Here is a 12,025-nt window from a genome sequence, read left to right on the forward strand (position 1 = left end):
TGTATTTCAGCATGAAATCACATTTAACAACAGATGGCATTTTGCAAAAAGCCTTCATATGATATCAATTAATCACTTTATAATCTTCATACCCACAATCTTTTTTGATTAATTGGCTTGGCCCACTTCCAGGATTCACCATGAGTGTTCACTGGTATCTTCACAGATAATTAATAAAGAAAAGTTTTGAGACTCTGTTGGATTTGTTATTGTTAAACCCTGGGTACCAATAGAAAGGAAAAGCTTCACTTAACATCAAAACCTGTTCTTCCATAATATCCCTTACATGATCCTTTGATCTGGTTGAGAGTGCACAGTTTTTCTGTGTAATATTCATCACCATCATGACCCCTTCAAAATAAAATATCACAAAATAGTTTATGATGATTAAACGCTTATGTAATGAAAACACTATTAATGACCATCTTCCAAAACCTTCTGATATACAATTTTGCCTTCGAGCTTTTCATCTCGTTCACCATCAAACTCTGCACAATATTGTCACCGAAATGCCAATCCTCCTCCCAGGATGTAGGAAATGCTTTCTAAAATGGTATTGGTTGTTAACTGAGGCTTCCTGCAGTGATGTTACATTCTGATCATTCTACAATGCAGAGCAAGTTGTTTGCTTCTGGAGCTTCAAATGGAGATGGAAAATAAATTGGCTTCTTTCTTACTGTCAAAAAGAAACTGAAAGCAGGAAAGTTCATTAATCAACTCAAATGATGTAGACACCTGTTACAGCATTAATAAAATATCTGCCATTATGACTAATAACCTTTACAGAGAGTGTTTTTATTGTTGTATCCAAAAACTGCATCTGTCAGAAATGGAAAAGGACTCAATTTCAACTTTAGAAGAGCTTGATGCTTCTATTTTTAAATCACTATTGTTAACCCCATCACTGCACCCCAAAATCTAGTTCAGGTAATTGTGCCAATATGATGTAAAACACAAGGTCTGCAGATGCTGGGATTGTAGTAAAAAGACACAGAAATGTTGGAGGAACTCAGCCGATCTCACAGTGTCCGTAGAAGTTAAAGATATATTACTGACATTTCAAGCCTGAGCCCTTCTTCAAGGTATGAGCAAAGAACAGAATAAAGACTGAAAGCTGGCAGGGGAAGAAGTCCAGACTAACAAAAGGTGTTAATTGAAAATGATGAGTAAAGGTGAGAACTGATTTTTCCTCTGTGAAAGGAGACAGAGGAAAAAGGGAAAAGAGACAGACAGAACTGGGGGAAAGGCAACAGGGGGAAAAAAGGGGTGGGGTGCATTAATGGAAACTTGAGTAGTTAATGTTAATGCCATTTGGTTGAAAGATGCCCAAATGGATGATGAGGTGTTTTCTTTTGTGCCATTATGTAAGTTTATCCTGTTAAATTGCATCAATCCATCATTATTCCTTGTATAAAAATCTATTTTCTGCACTTCCTTTCCAAACTATTGTATAAATTCTAATTACCATATTAATAGGTAACGTTAAATGTATATTTGAAACTTTTCACTTTGAATATATGCTTTAATTATCAAATATTTGTGTTCAAGCATGCTTTACAGTTCTCTTCATGTTATATTTATTGCATGAACTAAACAAATAAATATTTTTAAAGTTAGTACAGGTACACAATCCTTTATCTGGAACTGTTAGGGGACAGTGTTTTCCAAATTTTGGATTTTTCCAGATTTCGGAAAGCCCATCTGAATTGTGCTGCCATATCCACCCCCAATCCCTTCCAGTCGCTCAGCCTCCTCCCTAACCACAGTCCCTCGGCTATCTCCCCCGACCACGGTCCCTCAGCCGCCCTGCAGTCTCTCCCAACCACAGTTCCTCGACCATCTCCCCCAACCACCGGTCCCTCGGCCGCCTGGACGTCTCCCCCAACCGCCGGTCCCTCAGCCGCCCGTATTTCTCCCCCGACCACCGATTCCTCGGCCGCCGCTCCCTCAGCTGCCCGGCCGCCTCTCCCGACCGCGGTCCCCCCGGCTGCATGGCCGTCTCCCCCGACCGCCCGGCCATCTCCCCCGACCGCCGGTCCCTCGGCTGCCCCGCAGTCTCCCCTGACCACCGGTTCCTCGGCCACCGGTCCCTCTGTCACCCGGCTGTCTCCCCCAACTGCGGTCCCTTGGTCTCCTCCCCCAACTGCGGTCCCTCGGCTGTCTCCCCCAACCGCTGTTACCTCGGTCGCCTAGACGTCTCTCCCAACCGCCCGGCAGACCCCACTTGCAGAATTTTGGAGCTTTCCAGATTTTAGATGTCCGGATAAAGGATCATGTACCTGTATGTATACTCATTTGTTAAAAGTTTATGATCAATGATAACAGTTTTATACCCAAAGCACCATCAAATTTAGTCTTACATATAGTTTAGTTCTAAAGGTACACAATCATCTGAATGAATAAATGCCTCTTTACCCTCAGCCTGAAATGACTATCCTTAGATTCTGTCACAATTCTCAATTTGTTTTTGAATATTTTATTTTTGACTTTCAAAGATTCATATAGATTCAGACAACGATACACTTTCTTTCAACACTTATGTATAACATACAGAGTCTGTTCTCCCCTCCCCTCATCCCTCCCCATGCCCCAATATAACTGAAAATAAAGTTATATAAATTATACAAAGAAACTCAAATACCAGTGAGGTCAACAACCCTTGTGAAAAACTGAAAAAAACCCAGGTACTTAAATAAAAAGGAGTCAGGGACAAAAAAAAAGCAAGAGCACGTCATCTGCACCACATCCCACTTCTTTGATCCCAATCACTTCTTTGCTGGGATGGATTGTTTCATTCCCTTTATTCCAAAGGGGTGAAATCATATTTGTGTAGCTATGTGTTTCAGATAAGGTTACCACATTCTAACAAATGTGTCATAAGCATCTGAAATAAAAAACCCAAATTGCTAAAAGCACAAAGCAGATCAGACATCAGTAAAGAATTCCAGAACATAAATTAAACCACAATTTAGAAACAGCAATAGATTTCCAAGACGGTATGATAAGCAACTTGGAGCAGAATTTGAAGATGGTTCTGCTTTCATGTACCAGAAGCCCTCATCCTTCATGATGCAAAGGTCACATATTTGAAAAACACTTTGGTCTGTCCTAAGAAGATACATGCAGTGCATTTTTGTGAATGGTCACCCCTGCAGCCATTCTGCATCAATGCTGGGTTGAATGCATGTTTCAGGTGATGGATGAAGTACTATTTGAAGTCAAACTTCTCAACTGTTCCAAATCTGTAATCATCATGGTAAATGGAAAGTATTTTATCAGTCTCCTATTGGGTGCTTTGTAAATGGGGAAAAGGCCATGGGGAATCAGGAATTGATCTATTCTCTACTAGTTAACCAGTCTTTGTAGCCACTTTATTTAAACTCAGCTAGTACAGTTGAGGTTTTGGTCAAAGATTACCCCTGTAGGTTGATGCTGAGTAACTCAGTGATGGAAACACCATTGTATGTCAAGGTAGAGGTTAAACGCTCTCTTGTTGAAGATGATCAATGCCTGACAATTTTGTTATGCCATTATTATTTGTAATTTATCATCTCATGTTATCCAACTCCTGCCATATATGGTCCTGGTCCATTTGTTTACTGAGGAGTTGAGAATAGATTTGAACATAGTGTAACCATCAATGAAGGAATGAAATTCATTGATAAAGCAGCTAAGGATGGTTAGGCCTCAGCAACTGCCTAGTGAGCTCTAGGTATTGATATAATTGATCTCCTACAATCATAACCACCTTCTTTTATATGAAATAAGACTCTAACCATTGGAGTGTTTATCCCATGATGCCCATTGACTTCAGTTCTACTAGGGTTCCTTGATATAATATTTGTTCAAAGATACCTTGATGCATTTTTTCATCTCTGGAATTCAGTTCTTTTGTTCACATTCAAAGCAAGGCAATTAAAAAGATCTGCAAAAAAAGTGTTTCTTATAAAATTAAGAGAGTCAATCAGAAATGCCAGTTGGTTCAATTTTTTGATAATTGAATATTGGATTCTGGGGTGTTAATGAAGAAAACAGCTGGAATGTGTTACTGTATCCGCTGTGGGACAGTTTGCATTGAAGGGTGATCAGTTCTGGGGTATGACTTCAACACTACATGAAAAATAATTGGATGGGGCTTCACCCATTTCTTAAACACATGCAAAATGAGTCAAAATGACTAAAATGGTTGGGACCTCACCAAAGGACAGTAATCCATTTGAGATTTCTGGCTAATATTGTAAATTGTTAATTGCCCTCAATTATGTGGAAAACAATTTTATTTCATTTACATTTTTGCATATTCAGATCAGTGTTGTTGATAATAATGAGGAGGATAGCCAAAGGCTGCCGGGGGATACTGATGAGTTGGTAAGATGGATAAAATTTGATATGATAAGTACAAAGTGATGTTCTCTAAAAGGACTACTAAAATGCAGGATACATACAGTAGGGTCTATATACAGTGAATGGTAGTGTGTATAAGATACAAGTTATCTTAAACTAAAGGTCCCCAAAATGGTCAATATCGACTCCTGGACCATCCAAGGGGTCAATAAATGCCAGGGGGTTGAAAGGAGGGTCAATAATGCTGGGGTGGGGTGATTGAAAATAGCCATCTTCTTGTGAGAGTGGGCTTTGGTGCCCACCATGTTATATTTGACTTCACCCTTTGAACTAGTTTAGAGCAAATGGGAGGATGCAAAGAGGTAAGTGTTCTATGTTTTATACTCATGTAATCGTCAAATTCTTTGGACTATTTTTTGTGGCAAAAAATGGGGGTCGACTTTTGCACGGGTCAAACTTTTGAACTCATGAGAACTTGCATCATTCAAGACATTGGGAGCTTGGAAGGCTGGGACTGGGTGGTAAATCCATGGTCGGGGCGTTAGTAGTTCAAATGGGCAAGTGGCCGGGATGACGATCCACAGTCAGGAGCTTGGATGGGTGGGTGTCAGGACGAGGATTCATGTTCGTGAATTTGGATGGGCAGGCGGTGGGGGGGGGGGGGGGAATGAGGATCCACGGTTGGGAGTTTGGATGGGTGGGTGTTGGGGCGAGGATCCACATTCTGGTGTTTGGATGAGTGGGAGCAGGAGCGAGGATCCACGGTCAGAGTGTCTGGAGCTCAGATAGGCAGGGCGAGGATCCACAGTTGGGAGTTCAGATGGGCAGGCAGCTGAGGCCAAAAATAGGGGAGTCTATTTTTACATAGGTCATACAAAACAACACCTAATTTTTAGGCCAAGAGAGGGCAGTCGACTATTACACGGTATTGCCTATTATTGGAGTATACATGGTACTTATGTTAATGTGCCCACTTAATCCAGCGCTGCCACACCCCATCCAGCACTGCCAACCCCCCCCCCCCCAACCTGTCCAGGATCAGGGTTCCATGCCTGGGGGTCCATGAGGGATCAAGAATTCCATGAGAGAGTCGATAGTCTAAAAGGTTTGGTGGTCCCTGTATTAAACCAAAGGGCATAAATTTAAGGTAAAGGGTAAAACATTTAAAGAGGATCTGAGGGAAATGATTTCATGCAGAAGGTAGCTGGAATCTGGAAGGTATTGTCCAAGTGGGTGGTGGAAGCAAGTACTCTCATAACATTTAAGAAGTGTCCTAATGACCATGAATCATGAGGGCATAAAAGGATGCAGATAAAAGTTACGTAAATGGAATGAGTACAGAAAGGTGCATGATGTTTGTCATGGATGCGATGGGCAGAAAGTCCTGTTCTTGGGCTTACGATTCTACAGTGGAATGTGACCTCAGTAAATATGCACATTATATACCCAGACACTGATATGAATGATACCTTTTAAAATACAGGCATCCCCAGGTTATGAACAAGATCTGTTCCTAAGTGTGTCTTTAAGTTGAATTTGTGAGTAAGTCGGAACAGGTACATACGGTTCTTATTTAGCATCAGTCAGATGTTTGTCTTAGTATATAGTATATATTTTACTTTTCAATGTATATAAAACAACTGGAGTCAATTTCTTGAAGTAGGCACATTCAACACAGTGTTAACAGCAATGTGATCCAACTTAAAATGGTGGACGGTATTCTCCTTACTCGAGCCGACAAACAGCTGAAGCCACACATAGTCTGTTAGTAAGTACGAGTTGTCTGCAAGTGGGATGTTCTTAACTCAGGGACTAATTGTAATGAGGCAGCAAATCAGATGTGATGAAAAATAAGTGAAAATTAGTCCAATAATAAATAATATTCTAGCATACATATCTAACTTAATATTGAAGCACTGAATAAGTTAATAGCCTTCTGTATTTCCTATATTACATTACATTTTTGGCTGAAATACATGAATTATTAAATAATACTATTTATCTTACTATATTTTGCCTATGAACCTCTTTTACACTACCCCAGCCCCCTGTTCAACCTCTACCCTACACCCCATAAATTATATTTATCTGGGTGTCTGAAGTAATAAGCATAACATGATGAATAGGAAAAATGACTAATATCTTTCATTACTTCTTTAGAGCACTGTATTTTCTAAAATATTCTGAAATCTGACTGAACTATCACCACTCTACATCAGTCTTCAGTTTCTTGTTGCTCAACAGTACTCCGGTTCTGACCCATTTGAGATCATTATTAAATTGTTTTCAGTTCTGGACTCTAAATCACTCGAGAGTTTGATTACAGGACCATATTTGGAAATCTTTTGGCCATAAAACTTCATTGATGATCTAATGCAGAAAGCAGCAGGTGACCCTCTTCTGCTCAACTCCACCCTGAGATCTCAGTGGTTTATCATTGTTAAAATTCTACTGCCTAAAAAAAATTCAAATATTAATGTATATTTGCAAACTTCCAGCTTATTTTTGTTTACCATTGCTTTCACGGTCCAGGAATTTTTATACTAACATTTCAGTCGTTCAAGTCAAACTGGATTTAATGGTGAATATAAATTATGCAAAATTAGAGGAGTAAAAAGTGCTGGTGAGATATCATTATTTGACATAATATCATTATTTGACATGAGACATTTTGAGTTTTCTAACACTACTGTAATCCTTATTTTATTAACTGTGTCAAGCTACCTATTTAATGTATCTAGATGAAATCATCATGTCTGTGTTCTAAGAGCAACATTTCAAAAAAATGTCATCTGAGGTTCTTATCCAAATTAATAATAATTGTGGTAAAAATAATTGGATGAAAATTTTATTTTATTTGAATTACAGAAATATATTTTTGCTTCTAATTGGTTATATCTTTTGATCTCCACAAATTTTAAAAACCTGCATCTATCCATGTTATCGCTAAAGCTGACAGCTTTTATGACCTGTTTTACGAAGTTATTTTCTTTGCAAAAGCAAACCTTAAACAAAGCATGTCAATCAGCTGTGAAGGTGTGGGTGGCCACGGGATCATTTCAGAGATTATATCCTTATTTTTTTGCTGATATTTATGTCCACAAAGTGGAAAAGGGTGAATCACAGCCAGAAGTTATCAGGCAAATTACTGCTTTCTACCACAAATAATGCAAAGCCAAATGAAGGAGAGCTGCAGTGCTTACTCAACTCATTTTTAAAAAGAAAATTGACTGATAATATTATTTGACAGTTTGCAATTGAAACCAGCGTCCATTATTCTCCTTTCCCTGTTTCCTTACAAAAGAGAATAAGATTAAATATATTTTTCAATTCAGTTGACATATAAAATATCTCATATGTACTTCAGCCTAAAATATGGGCAAATGCAAAATACAAATAACTTATTCTGTTATTTACTTCAATATTAAATTAAATGAGAGGATTGTATAGTATTATGTCTAAAAAAAGTCAATAAAAAGATGGAACTTCATTCACCAGAAATATATTAGTAATCATGAGCTAATCATTCAAGATAACAATTTTAAATGTATAAAGTACTCTTTTCCAGCTACTTGGTAGCTAGCATCTTTGAATACACAATGGATCACCTGTATAATTGCTTCTGTCAAGTTAGAATTGTAAAATTTGCAGGGAAGGCATGCATCTCCTGAAAGGATCTGGAAGGAAATTTAGTAAGTCACTACAGATTCCATGAAGTGCTTCCAAACAAGGCCATTGAGTACAGAAGCAGGGAGATCACATTACAACTGTACAAGATGTTGGTGAGACTGTACTTGGAGTATTGTGCACCATTTTTGATCACCCAGCTACAAGGATGTATCTACAGAAAATAGCACCTATGGCAAGCACTGAAATTGTGACCCTGTCCAAATATCTGACACCCATCTTTTAGATAACTTTACCATAATATCAGTTCAAAAATACAAGTCAAGCTTGTTCATCTTTTAATTAACAAATTATGGCACTACTTGAAAATTATAACTGCACTTTCCTTGCTTACACTGATGCAATTTGGGCTATGATATGATCAATGTCAGTTTTTTCAGTTTCTTTTCTTTCTACTCTCAGCAGAGCAAGATCACAGAGCCTGCCTTGACTCATTGAGGCTCGGTGCAACTGCTTCTGAAGAACAGCAAGACGGACAGGCAGTCTTTGACGTGCATGTCATTGAAGAAGCGCAGGATAACAAGTTCCTGTACCCTGGCATTGGGTTTCAGCAGCTCCTTGAAACACTCGGGCACACTCAGGCTGAAAACCTCGTAACCGCAGTCCTAGAGCCACTGCAGGACAATGTCATTGATCAACATGGCCAAACCAGGCCGGGCCTTACCGCTGGATCCATCCTCTGACGGCTGAGCTTGCGGCCTCGGACCCAGGACATGTGGCAGAGTCCAGTCTCCATGGAGATCATGGCGAATACTCCATTCTCATGGTTACCAATATGTCACCTCACCAGAGTTTGAACCTTTTAATGGCAGCAACGTCGATGCACAGGCACAAGTGCCAAAAATTTCTGCTCTTCAGACGATGGCTTGTCTGACTTTAATAGAAACTGCTCAGTGACGCCCTCCCCTTCAAGGGGTGCCCAGGGAACGTGCCATACCTGCCATGCCTTAGATACACCACTGCCCAGCTATAGGAAAGATATCATTAAGCTGGAAAAGATGTAGAAAAGATTTAGGAGAGTGTTACTAGGTCAGGTAGGTTAGAATTATATCTTCTTTTCTTTGGCTTGGCTTCGCAGACGAAGATTTATGGAGGGGGGTAAATGTCCACGTCAGCTGCAGGCTCGTTTGTGGCTGACAAGTCCGATGCGGGACAGGCAGACACGGTTGCAGCGGTTGCAGAGGAAAATTGGTTGGTTGGGGTTGGATGTTGGGTTTTTCCTCCTTTGTCTTTTGTCAGTGAGGTGGGCTCTGCGGTCTTCTTCGAAGGAGGTTGCTGCCCGCCGAACTGTGAGGCGCCAAGATGCACGGTTTGAGGCGATATCAGCCCACTGGCGGTGGTCAATGTGGCAGGCACCAAGAGATTTCTTTAGGCAGTCCTTGTACCTCTTCTTTGGTGCACCTCTGTCACGGTGGCCAGTGGAGAGCTCGCCATATAACACGATCTTGGGAAGGCGATGGTCCTCCATTCTGGAGACGCCTAGAAAGGCTGGGAGCTTTCCCTCTGAAACATAGGAAGTTATCGGGGATCCTTAAAGGGGTTTATAAAATCACAAGAGACATAGGTAAGGTAAATAGTCATCGGCTTTTGCCCCAGGCAGGGGAATGTAAACCTAGTAATATATTTAAGGAGAGGGGAGATGGATTTAAAGGAGACCTGAGGAGCACTTTCTTCACACAGAGGTTGATAAATATATAAAAACTGCTGTCAAATGAAGCTGTAAAACCAGACACAATTGTAACATTCAGAAGATATTTAAACAAGTACACAGATAGTAAAGGTCGAGAACAATATGAGCCGAATGCAGGTAACGGGAACTAGATTAGTCACATGAACAAGCTGGGTCGAAGGACCTGTTTCCATTCTATGGAACTCTATGGCTCTAAACACTAAATAAATACATCATTATACATAAACATCAATCCTTCTTCCCTGCTTTTTCTAAACTAAAAGCATGTAGATAGCCACTCCCATTGGCTGCTCTGCACCCGCTGCAATTGTGTTGTAGCCTCTGTACTTGCCACAGGCTACTGCACATGCGTGAGTCCCCGCGAGGTGTGGCAGTTAGAAATGGAGCTTGGGTGATAGCAGATGCCATTACATGGAGCTCCCGTTGTTCACAGTGTTGTTTGGGTTTCATAGAAAAGCGTTGACTAAGGTTGCCACTTGTGTTGTTTGCTCATTTGGTGCAATGACAAACAAAGTATATTTTGTGTTAATATTTCTTTCAAACATTGCATTAAATATCCTGTGACCTCATGGTCTGGTCCTAAGATAGCAGCTTATGTTCAGCAGCGACCTCGATAGGTTACAGACTCTGGGGAAGCAGAGGATGGCACAGGGCACCAGAAAATGGGGAGAGTGTTCCCAATTTGAGAAGGAAAAGCAGATGAGATGACTCATGGGACAATAACCAAAGCGGCGGGCCAGCAAGGCTGAAGAACACACAGGCAGCAAGCTGTTGATGATTCAAGGTAAGGAACCTAAGCAGCTAGCAGACTGCTGGCAACTGTGATCAAGGGACTTGCACCAGGCTGCGTACTGCTGGAGACTGCCTCAAGACCAACTGAGGGGTACCATGTATCGGTTCTGAGATGCAAGAGGGTTCCAAGGGCCCTAAAGGATTCCAGATCATGTCAGAGGTTCGATTTGGAGCTCGGGTTCCCAATGATATGGACTGAAAGCTGTGTGGCTGCAGGAGCACTGGAAGCGAATACACAGACACTCAGTGACTCTGAGGGAACTCTCATTTGCTCCTCTTTCTCTTATTGTAAGGGGTGCCAGGTAATTTCTGCTGATGGCAAATAATTGTTTGCATTACAGTAATATTACATTTTCTGTTTTAATACATAATAATTTTAAAAATCTTGAATCTTGAAGAATCTTGAAGAATGGGAGGGCAATTTATAGAAACATAAAATTATGAAAGGCATAGATAAGTTAAAGATAGGTAAGTTGTTTCCATTTAGGAGAAACCAAAACTCGGGGGCCTAGCCTCAAGATTCAGGGTTGCAGATGTCGCATGGAGATGAGGAGGAACTGTTTTTCCTAGAGGGTGGTGAATCTGTGGAGTATGTTGTCCATTAAAGCAGTGGAGATGATCTCAGTAAATATATTTAAGATGAGGTTGGATAGATTTTTATATTGGAAGAGAATTAATGGATATGGGGAAAATATCCCCATAGATGGAGATGAGCCATGATCTCATTGAATAGTAGAGCAAGTTTGAAGGGCTTAATGACCTCCTCCTGCTCCTATTTTTTATGTTCTTATGAATCTTCAAAGTATTTAAACTTCATGCTTCCATTTGTCTTGAGATCACTTGGACCGTCAATCTACATGTATTGGAGATTTCTCTGAGTTTGCATTTGCAGCTCGGAGGGTTAAAAGAAAATAGCAAGTATTAAAGGTTCTTTGGCAGATTTAAACAGCTTTAATTTATCACCACCAATAAGATTCGATCTGATGGAGCAAAAACATTAATTATCTTAATTAATAAAGATCTGTGTGAAGTCCAACATTCAACAAGCAGCATCTCAAGTGCCTTTAAAGCACATGATTTATTGAACTCGACATGCTGGGGTCAATTCATGAATTCTAATTAGCCAAGTTAAGAATAAATCCAAAACTGAATATTCTAAGTGGCAGATGAATCAGTTTTCAAATATGGGGTTTTCTTTTAGAGACCATTGTTTGGACGAAATCTTTCCTTGTAACTATCTCTGGCACAAAGATTCAATCTCATGATCTCTCTCACTCCAAAGTTTGGTGGTACCTCAAGATGATGGAGGAATAGGTTATGAAGAAAATAAGTAGGTGGATGGGATTAGTTCTGAGCTGGCATTGACTCAATGGGCCAAAAAGTCCTTCATCTATGTTGACTAGATTCTTTCCTTTTAAATTTTCATTTAGATGATTGTCCTTGTCATGTCCTTCTCATGGTAATTTTCAATTTGATTTGGCTGCTTTCTGCAATTGAGCTGGATTGTAGAAA

At 40.2% G+C, this 12,025-nt stretch overlaps 1 protein-coding gene across 3 annotated transcripts in view; it reads right to left on the reverse strand.

Annotated features, from left to right (window-relative positions):
- The window catches only part of thsd7ba (thrombospondin, type I, domain containing 7Ba), a 1,034,072-nt gene that overhangs the window by 1,002,860 nt on the left and 19,187 nt on the right, over positions 1 to 12,025 (reverse strand). The window lies entirely within an intron of this gene.

Source organism: Narcine bancroftii, chromosome 4 (assembly GCF_036971445.1).
Source record: "Narcine bancroftii isolate sNarBan1 chromosome 4, sNarBan1.hap1, whole genome shotgun sequence".
Taxonomy (NCBI): domain Eukaryota; kingdom Metazoa; phylum Chordata; class Chondrichthyes; order Torpediniformes; family Narcinidae; genus Narcine; species Narcine bancroftii.